Source organism: Hordeum vulgare, chromosome 7H (assembly GCF_904849725.1).
Source record: "Hordeum vulgare subsp. vulgare chromosome 7H, MorexV3_pseudomolecules_assembly, whole genome shotgun sequence".
Classification (NCBI taxonomy): Eukaryota; Viridiplantae; Streptophyta; class Magnoliopsida; order Poales; family Poaceae; genus Hordeum; species Hordeum vulgare.
The window spans coordinates 367320496-367342509 of record NC_058524.1 but is presented as its reverse complement, the minus strand read 5'-3'; positions in this window follow the sequence as shown (position 1 = coordinate 367342509).

The window sequence follows — 22014 nt, the reverse complement described above, 5'->3', positions numbered from 1 at the left end:
AAATCGTGTTAAAATGTCAGCCCAATCGGATTTACGGATCTCAAGTAATTTAATCAACGGTGAAAGGAAGAATCTGGGAGCGCAGAAACAGAAGGACACAGAGAGAGAGATCCAATCTCGGAGGGACTCTCGCCCCTCCGCCACCATGGAGACCATGGACCAGAGGGGAAACCCTTCTCCCATCTAGGGAGGACGTCAAGGAAGAAGAAGAAGAAGGGGGGCTCTCTCCCGGCGGCGCCGGAACGTCGCCCGGGACATCATCGTGTGACGGCAATCTACACCAACACCTCCATCATCTTCATCAACACCTCCATCACCTTCCCCCATCTATATTCAGCGGTCCACTCTCCCGCAACCGGCTATACCCTCTACTTGAACATGGTGGTTTATGCTTCATATTATTATCCGATGATGTGTTGCCATCCTATGATGTCTGACTAGATTTTGATTGTCCTATCGGTGATTGATGAATTGCTATGATTGGTTTAATTTTCTTGTGGTTATGTTGTTGTCCTTTGGTGCCCATCATATGAGCGCGCGCGTGGATCACACCATAGGGTTAGTAGTATGTTGATAGGACTATGTATTGGAGGACAAGGGTGACAGAATCTTCAGCCTAGCATAGAAATTGATGCATACGGGATTGAAAGGGGACCAATATATCTTATTGCTATGGTTGGATTTTACCTTAATGAACGTTAGTAGTTGCGGATGCTTGCTAATAGTTCCAATCATAAGTGCATAGAATTCCAAGTAAGGGATGACATGCTAGCAGTGGCCTCTCCCACATAAAACTTGCTATCGGTCTAGTAACGTAGCCAATTGCTTAGGGACAATTCCGCAACTGCTACCACCACTTTTCCACACTTGTCAAACTAACGTAATTGTTTCTTTATGAAACAGCCCCTAGTTTTATTTACGTGTTCTTTCTTTTCTTGCGAACCTATCCTATCCATCCTACAAAGTACTTCTAGTTTCATACTTGTTCTAGGTAAAGCGAACGTAAAGTGTGCGTAGAGTTGTATCGGTGGTCGATAGAAATTGAGGGAATATTTGTCCTACCTTTAGCTCCTCGTTGGGTTTGACACTCTTACTTATCGAGAAAGGCTACAATTGATCCCCTATACTTGTGGGTTATCAAGACCTTTTTCTTGCGCCGTTCTCGGGGAGCAATAGCGTGGTGTGAATATTCTCATGTGTGCTTGTTTTCTTTATCACTAAGTAGATTTATTTGCTGTTCTAAGTTGTTCTCTATCTTTAGTTATGGATATGGAACACGAAATACCAAAAAAAAGGTGTACTTGCTACTCATGGAGATGGGGAACCTCCTAAAACCCTCGATGCTCGTTATGTGGAAAATATTATGCACTTCTTTAATAATCATGAGAAAACCCCATTAAATTATATAATGGGATACACGTTAGATCAACGTGAATACTTTAGGGATTATCGCTTGACTCAAAAAGGGAAACTATTATGGGATCAAATTCATATGTTGAAATGGTATGCTTGGGAGCTATGCTCGAGATATGATATTACTTGTTGCTCTAGGATGAAGGATAAACACCTTCCCTTTTCTTGCAAATTTAATGCTAATGAAACCTTGGCTTCTTATGGTAATGGTATATATGATTACTATGATGTGGAACAAATAGAAGAGTTTGTTGCTTTTATGGGTGCTTATGAAATTGAAGCTCTGTTTAAAAGGTGTGATGATAATAATGATGCTTCTTACCGATCTGAAAATTTGGTTATGCTTCATTATTGTTATACTAATGATGAATATAATGCCCATATTGATCAATTTATGGAGAAATTCTACGCTGCCCAAGAAGAGACTAATAATTTACAGGAAACTATGGAAGAAGAAAATGCTGAAACTGTGAGCTTGTTAGATGAAAAAGATGATGAGGAGACCGAAGAACAAAAGGAGGAAGAGCAGACTAGCTATCCGTGCCCACCTTCTAATGAGAGTAACTCTTCAACTCATACATTGTTTAATTCCCCTTCGTTCTTACCGAAGGATGAATGCTGTGTTGATTGCTATGATCCCTTGGATTCGTTTGAAATATCCCTTTTTGATGAACTTGATGCTTGCTATGCTTGTGGCCATGATGCCAATATGAATGATTCTTATGAAGATGAACTTGCTATAGTTCCTTATGTTAAACATGAAATTGTTGCTATCGCACCCACTTATGATAGTCCTATTATCCTTTTGAACTCTCCCAACTACACTATATCGGAGAAATTTGCTCCTATTAGGGATTACATAGATGGGTTGCCTTCTACTATTACACATGATGATTTTGATGAATATAATATGCATGTGCTTGCTGCTCCTACTTTCATTATGAGAAAGGAACTACATCTCCACCTCTCCATGTTTCCAATACGATAAAATTGCAAGAAACTACTTATGCTATGTATTGGCCTTTACTTGATGTGCATGAATTGTTCTTTTATGAGATGCCAATGCATAGGAAGAGAGTTAGACTTCGTCATTGCATGATATATGTTACCTTGTGCTCACTACTAAATTACAAATCATTGTTAATTAAAATTGGCTTTGATATACCTTGGGATCCGAGTGGATCCATTACTTGAGCACTTTATGCCTAGCTTAATGGCTTTAAAGAAAGTGCTGCCTGGGAGACAACCCGGAAGTTTTATAGAGTCATTTATTTATGTTGAGTGCTTTTATATAGTTTAAAAACAAAAAAAATATAGAGGGAACTTAAAACTTTTTCAAAAAGAGAAGCGATTGAAAGGTGATGCATTGCGGAAGTGACGGTCGACCTTGAACACTTGTGTTCATGCTCATGGAAACAATGTAGAATTTTTCATGGAAGTTTCTCGCAAAAATAATTATCCCCTTGTACAATTCCATTGTATTATAAAAAGAATGTGCCAAGTAAAGCCTTTATGATTAGTTTGGGTGATAGTTGTTTGATCATGCTAAAAAAGACAAAAACTTTGTGCTCGCGAAATTATTTTTATTTTCTATCCAGAAAGAGATTTTGAGTTGATTATTTTTGCTTCTGATTGATATACAAATTTCCCTAATTTTCATTAATTTTCAGAATTTTTGGAGTAACAGAAGTATCGTATAAGTTCATATGACTAGAAACTGGTCTGTTTTTGACAGATTATGTTTTCTATGCATTGTTCTCTTATTTTCATGAATCTATGGGTAGTATCGGGGGGTATGAACCATGGTGAAGTTGGATTACAGTAGATATAATGATAATATGAATTTGGAATGAGGTCACAACAGTACTTAAAGTGGTGATTTACTTTATTATACTAACGGATCTCACGAACGTTTTGTTGTGTTTTGTGTGATTGAAGTTTTCAAGTTTTGGGTGAGACCACGGTGGATGAAGGAATAAGGAGAGGCAAGAGACTAAGCTTGGGGATGCCCAAGGCACCCCAAGGTAATATTCAAGGAAGACTCAAGCGTCTAAGCTTGGGGATGCCCCAGAAGGCATCCCCTCTTTCGTCTACAATCTATCGGTAATTTTACTCGGAGCTATATTTTTATTCGTCACATGATATGTGCAAATGCTTGGAGCGTCTTTTGTGTTTATTTTCCCTTTTTATTTTATGCAACATGCTGGTATGAGATAGTCCTTGGTGGCTTTATGGAATGCTTCATGTACTTCACTTATATCATTTGAAGTTTGGATTGCCTGTTTCCCTACACATAGAAAACCGGCATTTGTAGAATGCTCTTTTGCTTCACTTATATTTGTTACAGCGGGGCATATCTTTTGTAGAAAGAATTAAACTCTCATGCTTCACTTATACCTATTTAGAGAGTTAACAGGAGTTGGTCATTCACATGGTTAGTCATAAAATCCTACATAAAACTTGTAGATCACTGAATATGATATGTTTGATTCCTTGCAATAGTTTTGCGACATGAAGATGTGATATTAGAGTCATGCTAGTGAGTAATTGTGTATTCGTATAAATACTTGTGTTAAGGTTTTTGATTCTCGTAGCATGCACGTATGGTGAACCGTTATGTGACGAAGTCGGAGCATGATTTATTTATTGATTGTCATCCTTTGTGTGGAGGTCAGGATCGCTCGATGGTTAACTCCTACCAACCCTTCCCCTAGGAGCATGCGTGTAGTACCTTGTTTCGATGACTAATAGACTTTTGCAATAAGTATGTGAGTTCTTTATGACTAATGTTGAGTCCATGGATTACATGCACTCTCACCCTTCCATCATTGCTAGTCTCTCTAGTACCGCGCAACTTTTGCCGGTGCAATACACCCACCATATACCCTTCCTCAAAACAGCCACCATACCTACCGATTATGGCATTTCCATAGCCATTCCGAGATATATTGCCATGCAACTTCCATCGTTCTGTTTATTATGACACGCACCATCATTGTCATATTGCTTTGCATGATCGTAAGATAGCTAGCATGATGTTTTCATGGCTTGTCCGTTTTTTGATGTCATTGCTATGCTAGATCATTGCACATCCCGGTACACCGCCGGAGGCATTCGTATAGAGTCATATTTTGTTCTAAATATCAAGTTGTAAGTAAATAAAAGTGTGATGGTCATCATTATTAGAGAATTGTCCCATGTGAGGAAGTAATAAAAGAGGCCAATGAAGCCCAAATAAAAAAAGAGGCCAAAGAAGCCCACCAAAAAAAGAGAAAAAAATAATAAAAAAAGAAATGAGAGAAAAGAGAGAAGGGACAATGCTACTATCCTTTACCACACTTGTGCTTCAAAGTAGCACCATGATCGTCATTATAGAGAGTCTCCTATGTTGAAACTTCCATATACTAGAGGGAAATTTTCATTATAGAACTTGGCTTGTATATTCCAATGATGGGCATCCTCAATTTCCCTAGGTATTCGTGAGAAAGCGAGTTGGATGCACAGCCACTTAGTTTCTTTTTGAGCTTTCATAAACTTATAGCTCTTGTGCATCTCTTGCATGGCAATCCCTACTCACTCACATTGATATCTATTGATGGGCATCTCCATAGCCCGATATCCCTAGTTGATGTGACCATCTCCTCGTTTTTGCCTCACAACCACCACCATATTCTATTCCCCCTATAGTGCTATGTCCATGGCTCACTCTCATGTATTGTATGAAAGTTGAAAAAGTTTGAGAACACTAAAGTATGAAACAATTGCTTGGCTAAAACCGGGGTTGTGCATGATTTAAATACGTTGTGTGGGGAAGATGGAGCATAGCCAGACTATATGATTTTGTAGGGATAACTTTCTTTGGCCATGATATCTTGAGAAGACATGATTTCTTTGTTAGTATGCTTGAAATATTATTGTCTTTATGTCAAATGATAGACTATTGCTTCGAATCACTCGTGATTTAGTACTCATGCCATGATTAGATTATATGATCAAGATTATGGTAGGTAGCATTCCACATCAATTTTTTTTTATCATTTACCTACTCGAGGATGAGCATGAATTAAGTTTGGGGATGCTGATACGTCTCCGTCGTATCTATAATTTTTGATTGTTTCATGCCAATATTCTAAAACTTTCATATACTTTTGGCAACTTTTTATACTATTTTTACGACTAACATATTGATCCAGTGCCGAGTGCCAGTTCCTGTTTGTTGCATGTTTTTTTGTTTCGCAGATTATCCTTAACAAACGAAGTCCAAACGCTATAAAAAACCTACGGGGATTTGTTTTGGAATATTTATGATTTTTGGGAAAAAGAATCTACGCGAAACGATGCCCGAGGAGGTCACAAGCCCAGGAGGCGCGACCCCACCCCTAGGCTGCGGCTGGCAGGCTTGTGACCAATACCTAAGGTGGTTTGGGCCCTTCTTTTGCCGCAAGAAAGATAATATTCGGAAGAAAATCTTGTTAAACTTTCAGCCCAATTGGAGTAACGGATCTCCGGGAATTTAAGAAACGGTGAAAGGCAGAATTTGGGAGCGCAGAAACAGAAGGACACAGAGAGAGACATCCAATCTCGGAGGAGCTCTCGCCCCTACGCCGCCATGGAGACCATGGACCAGAGGGGAAACCCTTATCCCATCTAGGTAGGAGTTCAAGGAAGAAGAAGAAGAAGAAGGGGGGCTCTCTCCCCCTCTCTCCCGGCGGCGCCTGAACGCCGCCTGGGACATCATCGTGTGACGGTGATCTACACCAACACCTCCGTCCTCTTCACCAACACCTCCATCACCTTCCCCCATCTATATTCGGCGGTCCACTCTCCTGCAACCCGCTGTACCCTCTACTTGAACATGGTGCTTTATGCTTCATATTATTATCCAATGATGTGTTGCCTTCCTATGATGTCTGAGTAGATTTTCGTTGTCCTATCGGTGATTGATGAATTGCTATGATTGGTTTAATTTGCTTGTGGTTATGTTGCTGTCCTTTGGTGCCCATCATATGAGCGCGCGCGTGGATCACACCATAGGGTTAGTAGTATGTTGATAGGACTATGTATTGGAGGGTAAGGGTGACAGAAGCTTCAGCCTAGCATAGAAATTGATGCATACGGAATTGAAGGGGGACAAATATATATCATATTGCTATGGTTGGGTTTTTACCTTAATGAACGTTAGTAGTTGCGGATGCTTGCTAATAGTTCCAATCATAAGTGCATAGAATTCCAAGTAAGGGATGACATGCTAGCAGTGGCCTCTCCCACATAAAACTTGCTATCGGTCTAGTAACGTAGTCAATTGCTAAGGGAAAATTCCGCAATTCCTACCACCACTTTTCCACACTCGTCAAACTAGCGTAATTGTTTCTTTATGGAAACAACCCCTAGTTTTATTTACGTGTTCTTTCTTTTCTTGCAAACCTATCCCATCCCTCCTACAAAGTACTTCAAGTTTCATACTTGTTCTAGGTAAAGCGAACATAAAGTGTGCGTAGAGTTGTATCGGTGGTTGATAGAACTTGAGGGAATATTTGTCCTACCTTTAGCTCCTCGTTGGGTTCGACACTCTTACTTATCGAGAAAGGCTACAATTGATCCCCTATACTTGTGGGTTATCATGGGTCATCAAGGACGAGCAGGAATTAAGGTTGGGGATGATGATACGTCTTCAACGTATCTACAATTTTTGATTGTTTCATGCTATTATATTATCATTCTAGCATAGTTTTTAAGCATTTACTTGCTGATTAATATTATTTTCAAGCACTAACCTATTAACCCAGTGCCAAGTGCAAGTTGTTGTTTTTTGCATGTTTTTGTCCTTTTAGGAGTACTGCACCAAACTAAGTTCAAGTACCCTAAATGTTTTTATGATTTTTTGTAGATAAAATAAGGACGTGGAAGCTTCGAAGGAAGATCGGAGGGCACATGAGGCATCCCCAAGCCAACATGGCGCACCTAGGGGGTGGACGTGCCCTAATGGCTTGGGTCTACCTCCCGACCCTCCAGCCCTTCTTCTGTGGCTTATAAACTCTCTAATATACAATAAACCCTAGGGATCCACCTCAAATACTTTTTCCACTGCCGCAAGTCTCTGTTCTTCCTTGTACCCATTTAGAGCCCTGTTTCGGTGCCCTGCCGGAAGGGGTCGATCACGGATGGCCTCTACATAAACCTTCCTGCTCAAATGGTGATGTGTGAGTAGTTCACCACAAACTTGCGGGTTCATAGTTGGTACGTAGATGGTTATCTCTCTCTCTCTCTATGTTCTCCATTGCCATGATCGCCGCGATTCCCGTGGTGATCTATCTTGTGTGATCACTTTTGTGTGGTGATTTGTTGGGATATCATGAATTGTTGGTTTATGTTCAGATTATTCATGAGATTGTATTGAGTTCCTTGTTGGTATTTTATATATATTCATGATTATGATAGCTTCATGATTCTCTCCCATCTGTTCATTTGGTTTGTCCAACTAGATTGATTTATCATCAGCACGAGAGGTGCGTTGTAGTGGGTTCAATCTTGCGGCGCTCAATCCCAGTGACAGAAAGGGACATGACACATATTGTATTGCTGCAACTAAGTGTAAAATGACGGAGTTAATTCATATTAATTGTATGTACTTCCTCTACATCATTCCATCATCCTACAAGCATTACTCTATTTTTACTTAATACTCTAGATGCATGCTGGATAGAGGTCGGTGGCTGGACTAATAGTAGTAGATGCTGGCAGGAATCGGTCTACTTGCGTACGAACGTGATCCCTATATATAATGATCATTGCCTTGAATAAATACTGCATACCTATGCGCTTTTCTATCAATTGCTCGCTAGTAAATTGTTTACCGGTGTATGCTTTCAATGATAGAGAAGTCTCTAGAGAAAACTATGGACCCCATGTGCTTTCACTATTTTAATCACACAAACTCAAATACCTTGCTTCCATTATTTAGTTTTTATTTATTTTCTATTTATATTTATCAAACTATCCATCTACACTACTTACCGCTTGCAAGTAACGAGTTCAAGGGGATTGCCAACCCTCTTGCCCATGTTGGGTGCAAGTGTGTGCTCTTTTGGGTTTAGGCGCTCAGGACCGGAAATTGTGTGGTTCTCCTATTGGCTCGATAACCTTGGTTCTTAGTTCTCACCGAGGGAAATACTTACCTCCACTGTGTTGCATCATCCCCTCCGCTTCTGAGAAAAACCCAACACAAATCACAAGTATGAATGGATGACAACCTTAAATCTTATGGTATCTTCATGATGCTCCACTTGAACTTGCACAACTCAACCTTGATGATGATCACCACTTCATGTCATCCTCCATGGGCTATATGAGACCTTGCTTTTCATGCAAGTCCATGGACATATACCTAAAGCCACATCTAAACCCCTCATAGATCATGGGTTAGTACACAAAGCGTAATGTGCAATTTCTTACCATACCACAAGACCACTTGATCCCACTTGGTACAACATCTACACTTAGTGTGTTGACCAACTGGAATCCACTTTTAGCACAAAGTCTCCAGCAACAATGTATATGTTCTTATTTATTCATTAAGACACGCTTGCAGTAGCCTCAACTATCACCATGAATGTGCAACCACTCTTCTTATTCAAGACACGCTTGCAGTAGCCTCAACTATCACATGAGCAATCTTTGGATAACACCTTGGTCATCATACAACACTAGTGCACGCAGCTCCTAAACAAATGGTTTTTACACCCTTTCCATGATGCAGTTTTAAACCGTCACCTTACCTATGTGGTCTATAGGCGGTGATGCCTCCGTGTGGTCACACATGATGGGCAAAAAGAGATCATGTGTGATTGGAAGTGCCGTCGCAAACACACATATTGGCAAAGTCGTGTGGGATATTCTTAAAAGAAATCCCAAAAATACGTTTTCGTTTGTATTGTACATCACCGCAATTTTCTACATAGCATCGTCTATGTTAGGGGTGGCTATCACGCATGGTGCCTAGAAGAAACTGGTTGGCATAGGGCTGTCCATCACACACACTTTTTATGTGAAAATGTTTGTGAAAAGGTGGCCTAACAAATAGTCTGAGATTGTTTCATGATCCAACATGGCAACTTTCTAGAAACCATTTGGGCTAGTGAGGTCATCGCTCACGGTGTTGTCTGACAATCCGTCTACAATTGAAACCCCAATAATCAGCCTAATTGCTCTGTTATTTATAATCAAGTTAGTAATCAAATTGACACTTCATATCAAGCACACACCATATTGCATATTCGTATTACGACAACCAAGATTACATAATTGAAATATATTAGAGGACAACATCATATAGGCATATGCTACCTAGTTACCCAATTACATGAGAGGACCAAGTTTCACATGCAACATGTGAAACCTTTAGAAAGTAGCATCATAGATGGTAAATGGACACATGAATCTCATCTAGAAAATTGTTGAAGCGGAAGGTAAATATTGAGTCTTCACTGATCTCAAAGGTCTTGCATCTTTTGGCCACTGGAAGTGGATGGTTGCTCTCCCATCCTTCATCCTATTGAGGAAGACTTCAAGATTATACCGTGGGTGTTGTATGAATACCTTCCTCGCCTCTTGACTATACAAGTGGTTTGAGATGTACTTATCAATGAACTGCTTCTGAGAGGACTATAAACAAACATATGCATCAATTTCGTTTTGAAAAATTGAAATGTCGCAAAGGGAAAAAAGACAAGGTAAAAGAGATAGGACCATCCTATAGTTGATTGATGTCTTCTTCATTGTGCACACAAACATCTTGTTGTTTTTAGTTGCTAGTTTCTTTATCTTAACAATATTTCTAAGTTACTTGATTTGACTAATATTCATGAACACCTCATTTCCCGCACATGCAGAATGGGTCGAAAAGTGGGAATAAACCTCTTATAGCAAGACCTACATGTGCAAGCGCAAATTATTAGAAACCTAAATATTAGAATGGTTCATGTAATTGCATAATATTGTGCTATTAGCCAATGGATCATGAATGTGCAAACCTCGATGGTAAACTTCAGTGTCTCCCATTGTTTACCCTTGTAACGTATTTAAGATAGATATTGGTTGGGTTATAAGTGAGATTTGCCATGCTATCGGTAAAATATGTTAATGAATAATAAATGCATTGTACATCCAACATATTAATTCGAGCCACGTGGAAATGTTAAGCGTGCTAAGAAATAGGAAATCTAGCATTTGTATTATTCACATGTATTTAGTATTTCCAAATTCGATTTACTTCTCACATGCATAACAATACAAAATTGTACCAACAACAATTGAACATCTCATTGCAGATGATCACCAAAATAAATGAACTAGACAGTTAATTGAGCATCACATTGCACAATACAACATACTGCAAAGTCAGATTGCATAGTAGCATTACATTGGATATTTCACTAGAATTTCTTAAGGAAGGGCATGATCATCACATGCGAGAGGTAAACCAAACATGTTTAAGATGTGTAGCTAGCTGAACATGGGTCATTAGTAATTAAGTTAAGAAAACAAGCTATTCCTCATCGTCAGAGATATAGATAATGATGGGCCTGGAAGGGGGTGAGGCCTCCATATCGTGGGTGCCGTCCTCGTAGTGGTGAGTGGCCTCAGCCTATGCGGGCACAAACCTGCCGGCTTTGGAGCTGGGGAAAGCACGGGCATGCTGAGAAAACAACACATAGTCTTTGTCGAAGCTACCTATGGAGCCCTCGAGAAAACACCATGAGCTATTGTTTAAAGCAGCCAACCGTGTGGTGACGTTCGCATGGGAGGCGTCGATGGTGGACTCAACGGAGAGGTGCTTCTCCAAGATCTAGGGGTTTGCACGCATGACAGCCATCGCGACATCATCCACGTGTGCAGTTGCGATTTGTTTCTCCACTGCCAGATGCTCCTTGAGATCATGGCTATGCTATGTGCAATGTGTCATTCGGTGGCAATTATTTGGGAGACAGGCCAGTGATTTTGGTGGAAGGCGTCGCGCCAGCAGTTGGGGCATGTGGGATGGAGGAGGAGGGGTGGAGGGGTATGGCGAGGGTGTTGATTACCTGACTAGATGGAGGAGGCCGAGCTGTAGGAAGGAACATCACTGGCAAGGAGGCAGCGCTGCAAGCAAGCAATGATGGTTTCAACTTAGAAAAATAAGGGGAGGCTACATCTAAAACAAATCCTATAGTTTAGCCCATGTGTGATGAGACTGAAAGTGGAAATTTTGGTCTCCAAGCTTCCCGCGTAAGATATTGGATACTACATTACACACGATACTTGCATTTCATTTTCATTTGGAAGAGAAAATGGGGATACAACGAAAAAATTTAGTCCGAAATTCCCTCATTACGGTGGTCATCCACGTCATTGCTTAATTTAACAACACTTGCAAATTTGAGTACTGCACAAAAGATCCTATAGCACTGCCCGCACTTACTTAATCGAGCAATTAAACATAGTTGTTTGAGCTAAACATTACTACAACAAAAGACCAACCCTCTAAACATAGACTAATATTCTACATTGCGCCCTTTTATCTCCACCGCCTCCTCGATGACGAGCTCCCGCTCGATGACGTCCGGGGTAAGGAGCTCCACAGCATGCATTGTCACATACTCCACCGGCATCGTGTTGTCCTTGTCCACCATATCTTTGGATAAGGACGCCATGAGGCCGGCGTGGGTGTCCTTGGTTCGAGCATGGAAGGCCACCATATTGTCTAGAGAGGTGGCCGACGAATGGATGCGTGCTCGAGCACACTCAACGATTACCAACTCATCGGACGTGGCTTGTTGACTGGTGTCACATAAGTTCATTGTGGTTTGTGTAGTGACCAACATGAGATGGGCTTGGGCAGCCTTGAGATGGGCATGGGCATCCACCATCAGGGCTATTATGATTGCTGAGAAATTGACTGTTGATGTGCCATTCTTGCCATTTGCTATCCCTGTTGTGCTTGTTATTGTTGCCCTATTAGCTCTAGCAGCTGCCCTTTTGGTTTCTACAGCCGCCCTATCGAAGGTAGCAGCCGCGTTCAAGCATGTTGATAGCATGCTCCTGGCTGATGTGGCTGTGCTCGTGTCGTAGTTCGTTGCCGAAGTTTCCCTCATAACAGGGATCCACGTCCCCATCTTTCACTTTTGACGATTGAAAAGTAAAATGGTCTTGAGGAGCCAGTGCGGTAAACTCGCCAGCGATGGACTGTAGCCGCTGAAGCTTCCGAGCTAAGCCACGTATGAGGATTATCCCAAGATATTTTGTACTACATCACACACGACTCATGACCATGATCTGTTTGTGATATACTTGATTTTCATATTGTTTTTAAAACGAAAAATGAGGTTACTCCAGCAAAGCATGGTGTTTGTATTGCAATAAGATTCATCTATAGTGAACATTCACCGATAGTAGTATCGTGCTAAAATTTGGAATAATTCATGGTTTGTTTGGCATTTCTACACATTAATTGAGTGTCTAGACATTTAATGTGTATAAGTCCAATTTGAACTACAGTCCCAAGGTCCAGTGCATCATAATAGGTTAAAAAATCACATAAGTGTGCATGTCTTCATCATTAGGGTCTGGGAAAGAAATGAGACTGCATTTCAAACATCTGAGCATCTTGTCTTGGCCACAAATATTGAGAAACTTGGTTTTTAAATTACTATAAATCCAAAACAATTCAGAAATTCATGAAACTTGGTATGTTGTCATGACATGGCACATATGTGTCATGGTAAAAAAATTATCCAATTTGGGACACGTATGGGCACAAGCCCCTTACAAACCACAACTTTGTGGTTCCGATAGGGAACACGTCACCTTATTTGGGCGTAATGACATCTGCTAATCTTCTTGCCTTGAACTTTTCTAGAGGCAACATAGACCAATAGGAGTGTCTTGATAAAATATGGAATTATTCAGGTTTCATTTTGGAATTTTTATACATTAATTGAGTTTTCTAGGTATAATTCATTTTGAACTAAAGTCACAAGGTCTGGTGCATCAAAAAGGGTTGAAAATCATACAAGTATCCATGGTTGCATCTTTAGGCCCCATGGAATAAAAGGGAATGGCTTTCAAACATCTTGGGGTCTTGCTTGAGCCACAAACATTGAGGAAACTTGAGTTTTAAATTCATGTTAATCAAAAAGTTCTCAGAAGTTCATGAAACTTGGCAAGGTGTCATGACATGGCTTATATTTGCCACGGTAAAAAAATTGTGTAATTTGGGACAAGTTTTTGCACAAGCCCTTAGAAACCGGAGCTTCTCATGGTAACCTTTGTGTCACCTTACGTGGGCGAAACGACATCCACTACCTCTTCTCCCCTTGTACTATTTCTAGAGTCAACATAGACCAACATGAGTGTCATGCTAAAATATGGAAATATACAGTGTTCATTTGGCCTTTTTATACATTAATTGACTTTATAGGCATTTAATGTGCATAATTGAAATTTGAACTACAATCTCAAGGTCTCGTGCATCAAAATGGGTTTAAAATCAGATAAGTGAACATGGCTCCATCTTTAGGTCCACACAAACATCTCGGGGTCTTGGCTCGTCCAGACAAACATTGAGAAACTTGGGTTTTACATTCATGTAAATCAATAAATCATTAGAAATTCATAAAACTTGGCATGGTTTCATGGCATGGAACATATGTGTCGTGGTAAACAAATTGACCAATTTGGGGCAAGTATTAGCACAAGCCCCTTATAAATCGGAGCTTCTAATGGGAAGCTTTGTGGTTCACATATGGAACCCCTCACCTTACGTGGGAGAAACTACATCTGTTCCCTCTTCTCGCCTTGAACTTTTTCTAGAGGCAACATAGACCAGTAGGAGTGTCCTGCTAAAATATGGAATTATCAAAGGTTCATTTGGCCCTTTTTGTACATTAATTGACTTTCATAGACATTAAATATGCATAATTCAAATTTTAACTACAATCACAAGGTCTGGTGCATCAAAATGGGTTAAAAATCATATAAGTGTGCATGGCTACATCTTTCGGTCCCATGCAATAAATGGAATGAATTACAAACATTTGAGTTTTTTGGCTCGTCCACAAACATTGAGAAACTTGATTTTTAAATTCATGTAAATCAAAGGCTCATCAGAAATTCATCAAACTTGGCATGATGTTAGGACATGGCACACAGAGTCATCTGATACATCTCCAACGTATCTATAAATTTTTATTGTTCCATTCTATAATACTATAATTCTAGGATACTTTTTGGCCATTATTTGCTGAATCATATTATTTTTGAGCACTCACCTATTAACCCAATGCCAAGTGGCAGTCGCTATTTTCTACCTATTTTGGCTTCTCAGGATTATAGTACCAAACGGAGTCCAAATACCACGAAAATGTTTGATAATTTTTTTGGACCAAAAGAAGACTTCTAAGCTTCAGGAGAAGGTCCATGGCCACATGAGGTCCCCACAAGCTAATAGGGCGCGCGTGGGGGTGGACACACTCTATTAGCTTGTGCCCCCCCCCCCTCGACTATCCCGACCTTGTCGATCACGGAGGGCCTCTACATGAACCCTGCTGCTCCCATGGTGATTTGTCAGTAGTCTATCACTCATCTATGGGTCCATAGCTAGCATCAATATAGCTCCCTCTTTCTCTCTCTATGTTCTTCAATACAAAGTTCATCGCATGTTTGTGATGATCTATTTGATGTAATCACTTAGTGCGGTGCGTTTGTTGGGATCCGATGAACTGTGGTTTTATGTCCAGATTATTCATGATATAGATTTTAGTCTTCTCTAAATTATTATTTTATTCTTATTTGCATGATTTATCTTCAGTGAGAGGGGTGCATTGTAGTGGGTTGTATATTCTAGTGCTCAATCCGGGTGAAAGAAAGGGACATGACATGTATTTGTATTGTTGCCACTAAGGATAAAACGATGGGGTTGATTCATATTAATTGAGTTTACTTTGTCTACATCATGTCATTATTCTCCAAGCATTACTCTTTTTTACTTAAAACTCTAGATGCATGCTAGATAGCGGTCGATGGGTGGAGTAATAATACATGCAGGCAGGAGTCGGTCTACTTTCTTATGGACGTGATGCGTATATACACATAATCATTGTCGTGGATATATATTGCATAACAATGTGGTTTTATATCAATTTCCCAATAGTATTTTGTTTGCCCATCGTATGCCTTCTTCGAGAGAGATGCCACTAGACAACACTATGCCCCTCGGGTCTATACACTTATAAATTTACAAACACTAGTATTTCCTTGCTGCCTTTATTTACTTTGGAATTTGTATTGATCAAACTATCATCTACACTACTTATCCTCTTGCAAGTAACGAGTTTAATGGGATTGACAACCCTCATGCCCGCGGCGGGTGCAAGTGTTTGCTATTTTGTGTGTAAGCGCTGAAGATAGGAGTTGTGTGGTCCTCCTTTTGGTACTATAACCTTGGTTCTCACTGAGGGAAATACTTATCTATACTCTGATGCATCATCCCCTCCTCTTCGAGGAAAACCCAACACAGATCGCAAGTATCAGCAGCATATTATTTTGTTGTCCTATTTGAGACACGTTTTTAATATATTTTTTCTTCTAGAGCCAACATTGAGAATATTTGTTTAAATTATAGTAAATCTAAAACTTACACAAAATTCAAGAAATTGGGCATGTCATCATGATAGCACAAATATGTCATGGTATTTTCGTGCCACTTTGAGAAAGGGCGCACACATTAATAGCCACCGAAAGCTTTTTGTAACAAAGAATTGTTGTGTTACCACGCAAATGGTTGCATTATTTACAAACTATGGGTGTTCTACTGCCCTTACGTGCTGCCACGCATCACACTCTTTTATTGGCTAGGAGGTGTCGTGCTAGCATGCGTTTGAGTTGATGGGAGGCGTGCAAACAGTATGCTACAGGCTCAGCGGGAAGCGAAACCTTTGACCTCCAAAATCGCCTGCCTCGCTTCCAACTTGTCCATCAATGGCGCTCGAGCCATTGTTTAATAGGCGTATTTACTACTCACTCACTCACTCACACTCCTCTCTCTTCGCCTCCCGGTCCCCTCTATTATTCAGACCTCCACTCACCTACGCCATGGCGCAAGAGGATCGATGCCACTGGTTTTGTGGTTTGCTAATATCGACACGGAGCCGGAGGAGGTAGAACATAAATATGAATGAGACGCCATAAACATGGCCCTGGAAGAGTTGCATGCCACAGCGGATGCTGCCCTGACGCACTATCCAGCAACTGTCCCCGTGCCTACGCCAGCAACCCTCTTATCATCTACACAACTTATTTGATTGCAAGTAACGAGTTCAAGGGGATTGACAACCCTCTTGCCCGTGTTGGGTGCAAGTGTTTGTTCTTTTGTGTGTAGGTGTTGAACAAGGGAGTTGTGTGGTCCTCCTATCGGTTCTATAACCTTGGTTCTCGCTGAGGAAAAAATACTTATTTATACTGTGCTGCATCATCCCCTCCTCTTCGGGGAATCCAACATAGATCACAAGTATCATGAAGGATTTCTGGCGCCGTTAGTGGGGAGTATCACCAACTTAATATCAAGTACCTTGTCACAAAATATCATTCACTTGTTCTACTTTTTATTCGTTGTTATGTTTTGCTTGCTATAAAAATATAAAATATAAAATATTTACCTTTTCTAGTTCACTTGTTTGCTTGTAGCTATGGCTAATTCTTCCCTTTTCCCTTTACTCCTGGTAATGAGGTGCATAATTCTAAACAAAGGGGAGGAGAAAGTTTAAAAGATGCTTGGCATAGGATTTGCAATGCTAAAAATAAATCAACTCATATGATATCCCCCAACACCTTGCTTTGTAATTTCTGTGTGGGTACTACTACTTGGTATAGATTTGTACTTGATACTATTACCGATGGTAATTTCTTAATGAGACACATCTCTGATGCTTTTAAAGCCATGGAAAATTTAGTTGGGTCACCACCTATTTTCATTAATGAAATTATTTTGACCTTGGAGCATGTTATGCAAAGCCTTGATGTTATTTAAAATAAAATGACTACTAAAAAATAAATTGAGGAGTTGGATAAAAAGCTTCATAATCATATCACTCAATTTGGGTTACGGGTAGGAATTACTTTGAAAGCACTAAAGGAGAAAGATACATCTATTAATGAAAGTGCAGAGCAAGGTCTGGATAGAATTGATAAAATGGAGTCATTGATAAATTAGGTTCCCCTTCCATGCCATACAAAACTAATGCTAGTACGTCTCAAAGGAAAAAATCCAAAGTTCATATATGTCCCCAAGAATGTTCGTATCACTACTACCAAAAGAATTGAAGACCTCAAAATGACTAGTGTACATCCCAATTTTATAAACTTGATAAGAGACCCTATTTTCAAGCCTCCTATTTTTTCTAATAAGCATGATGGTGTAATTGTGGATCTTGATAAGAAGAATGACAACACTTGAAACTATGCATTATGCCTAGTTGGGTGCATAAAATAATAGTGCTAGTTGGGAGGAAACCCAATAATTATCTTATTTTTTTCTACTTTCTATTTGTGGGATATAACATGATTATTTCTACTCTAGTGACCGTGTTTTTAAGTTTAAGTTAGTGTTTGTGTCAAGTAAATCCTTTGGAATGATTTGAATGATAAGTAGAATTGATACGGTGCAAAACCATAAACTTTTGCGTCGAGTGCAGAATTTCTCAGATTTGACTGAAACGCCTTTTTGATCTGATTTTTTAAAAATATTGTTATAAAAATTCCTCACGGTTTCCTAATTGTTCAGAATTTTTGGAGTTACACAAGTAAGATGTCTTTGATGATCACTATAGACTGTTATGTTTTAGACACATTATGTTTTTCCCTTGCATGGTTTGCTTGTTTTGATGATGTTATCGATTATATCAGGGATATAAGTCACGGATAATTTAGAATACAGTACCTTATGCAATAATTAAGTATGAATCAATTCATAATAGTACATAATGTTTATGGTTTGCCTAGCCACTAACGGACCTCATGAGTTTTCTATTGAGTTTTATGTGATGAAGTTTTCAAGTTTTGGGTGTTATCATGATGGATGAAGGAATAAGGAGCAGCAAGAGCCTAAGCTTGGGTATGCCCAAGGCACCCCAAGGTAATATTCTGGGATGCCCCAAAAGGCATCCCCTCTTTTTTCCCAATCCATCGGTATGTCACTTGGAGCTATATTTTTATTCATCACATGATATGAGTTTTGCTTGAAGCATCGTTTGCTTTAGTTTGATTTTGTTTTAGTTTTCTACAATCATTGTTTGCTATACATACCCACTTGAGAGAGGCACATGCTCACCATGATTTCTGAGAATACTCTATGTGCTTCACTTATATCTTTTGACCTAAGTAGTTGCTCTAGTACTTCACTTATATCTTGTAGAGCATGGTGGCATATAGGTTTTATAGAAATAAATGCACTCTCGTTCTTCAATTAAATTTGTTTGAGAGTTAATAAATAGTGACGTTAATTAGCATGGTTTATAATACAAGTCCAAAAATAATAGGTATTCAAGGAGTGTATAATCGAAACCACATGTAGCACATAAAAGAGAAATTGTGGGTTAATGATATTAATGTGGTAATATGAAAGGGTATGAGTGCATGATTGTTGGTTAGTAAAAATATTTATAGTTAAAGGATGTTAATTTGTTTTTCAACTAAATATTTGTTATGGCATGGTGACGATGTGTGAGCATTCTTTTTCTTCATTGAAATCATGTGCTGCTTAGGTCGGGGGTGCGATAGTAAACTCGTACCGACCTCCCCCCCTAGGGTCATGTGAGTAGTACTTAGCTAAGAGATAGCTAATAAAACATTGCAATAAGTATGTGAGGTTTTTGTGATTAATGTGAATCCATATATGTATGCACTCTCACCACCTCATATTTGCTAGCCACTTCGGTACCGTGAATTGCCCATTCACACCTCGAGGATCGATGCGGACTTCGCCGGTGCATCCAAACCCTGCAGCAAGATACTCTCCGCTGCACATAAGCCACCTAATATCTTCCCCAAAACAACCAGCATACCTACCTATCATGGCATTACCATAGCGATTTCGAGATATATTGTCATGCAACTTCCACCGTCACATCATATGACTAGTACATGAATTTGTCAAGGCTCTGTGGCCGGGGATACTCAGGCCCGCCTGCCTGCGACCTAGGGTCGAGTGCACGTTGTGGGCCTGGGGATGCTCTCCGTTATGGTCCAGGGGTGCGGTTGTCGTGAGGGCCCCTCCTTGCAAGGGGACAATCATTGAGTTCCCCTAGGCCGTTTCTCACGAGGCGCCTCCTAATGTTCCTCCCCCAAGGGGCAGACTTACCGAGGGTGGCATGCCAAGGTCGCATGGTCCAACCTCCTCATGTGGGTGACGTCAGCCATGCTGTGCGGCACCAGGGGCGGTGCTAGCAAGCACCGACAAAGAAGCTTTCCCCTTTGGTGCTAAGGGAGCCGAGCCAGCTATGGGTTCCCAAAGCGACGCCCCAAAGGTTTCCCGATCGGTGTTAGAAGTCCAAAGTTGGGGGCTCGGCAAGACGGATGTCACCCCCGATCCTACCAGCGCATCATGGAGAAGGGATTTTGCAGGCAAAGACCACCTTTGTTAGCGCGGGACGTAGTCCTGTCCCCTTCCAAAATGATTGTTGTGGCAACCCTTCCTGCCAATTGCGTTTTTGGGGAAGAGGACCAAGCCCTGTATAAAAGAGAAGCCCGACCTGTGTAGCTCGAACGGGATCCCCATTGTTTTCATCTAGGGTAAGAACCTGCCTTTGTACTCGTCTTCCACCTCAAGCAATCTATACAAGCTGGAGTAGGGTTTTACACGACAAGGTGACCTGAACCTGGGTAAAACGCTCGCGTTTCTAGTTTGCTTCCCTTAGCTCGAGCCACTAGAGAGCCGCCATGTAGTCGAGAGGTAGAACAGGGTAGGAGGGCGAGCCCACCCCGGAGTTCGAACCTTTTCGGATCTACAGAGCCCCGATTTCAACATTTGGTGCGCCAGGTAGGGGTGTGTAGCCACTCTTCAGCTCCTGTTTCACTCCCGGCTAAACCGACCCCAATGCCGACGCTCTCCATGTGCGCGCTGAGCATAGAGCTACGCAGGTCATGGTGACCATGCCCGCGGGCCCTGGCACCCGCCATCACTCCGTCGGGGCCAAGCCCGTGGTCACCGACCCTGGCACCCGCCGTCACTCCGTCGGGGCCAAGCCCGAGGCCACCGACCCTATAGCCCGCGAGTACCATGCCTCGTCCATGCACCCTTCCATGTAGCGGGAAGGCTGCAACGCCACAGCTTCCTCCTCCCACGTCCGTCTCGAGCTGGTGAATGCGCAAGCTGCTTCGCTACTACCCGACGGACACTACTATGACACATGGCTGGCCCGCATCACCCACCTCGTCACCGCTGCGGGAGAGGCCCAGGTGCCCTCTCGCTCACTTCTCCCCCTCTATCATGTGACGAAGAGGAGGCTTAGGGAGCGCCACCGACCCCTCTCACACGCGACGACCAGGACGAGCCCAGGTGTGGTGCGCGCCCGAGGAACCCGCCTCGCGAAACACCACCGCGCGCCCAAGAAGGAGAAAGCTGCTAGATCATCTAGTGTGAGGCTTCGTTGATGCGTGCGGTCCTCGAGCAACAGCCTCAGCGCCTCGACCAGGTCGTCCAAGATGTTGCAGCGGCCGGGTGCCAAAATCGGGTCGCCCTCGCGTAGGGCGGCCACTGAAGAAACATGGGTTGTCGGGCCTTCACTCGTGAACTGCGCACAGTGGTTTGGTCGGCTAAGTTCAAGCCCGACCTCTCCCCATGCTACGACGGCTCTCTCGACCCTGCATAGTTCCTCCAACTCTATTCCCCGAGCGTGGAAGCAGCGGGCGGCAACAACAAGATCATGGCGACCTGGCTTCCGATGGCGCTCAAGGATGGTGCACGGTCTTGGCTCCTAAACTTGCCCGAGGAGTCAGGCTCTTCGTGGAGTGACCTTTGCGATCTGTTCGTCGCCAACTTCAAGGGCACACACAACCGCCCACTCTTCGTCAATGACCTTCACCGCATGAACCAGCACCCCGATGAGACCCTCCACAAGTACATCCAGCGGTTTAGCCAGGTGCACAATGATACGTCCATTTTGCATCATGCTTTTATGTTGATATTTATCGCTTTATGGGCTGTTATTACACTTCACGGTACAATACTTATGCCTTTTCTCTCTTATTTTATAAGGTTTACATGAAGAGGGAGAATGCCGGCAGCTGTAATTCTGGTCTGAAAAAGGAGCAAGTTTGAGATACCTATTCTGCGCAACTCCAAAAGCCGTGAAAATCAACGAGGAATTATTTTGGAATTTATAAAAAATACCAGGCGGAAGAAGTACCAGAGGGGAGCCACAAGGAGGCCACAAGCCTCCCCCTATGGCCCCTGGCCGCGCCTAGGTGGCTTGTGGGCCCCCTGTGGCCCCTCTGGATCCCATCTTTTGCTACAAGGAAGGTTTTGTTCCAGAAAAAATCAAGAGGAGGCTTTCGGGGGGAGACGCCGCTGCC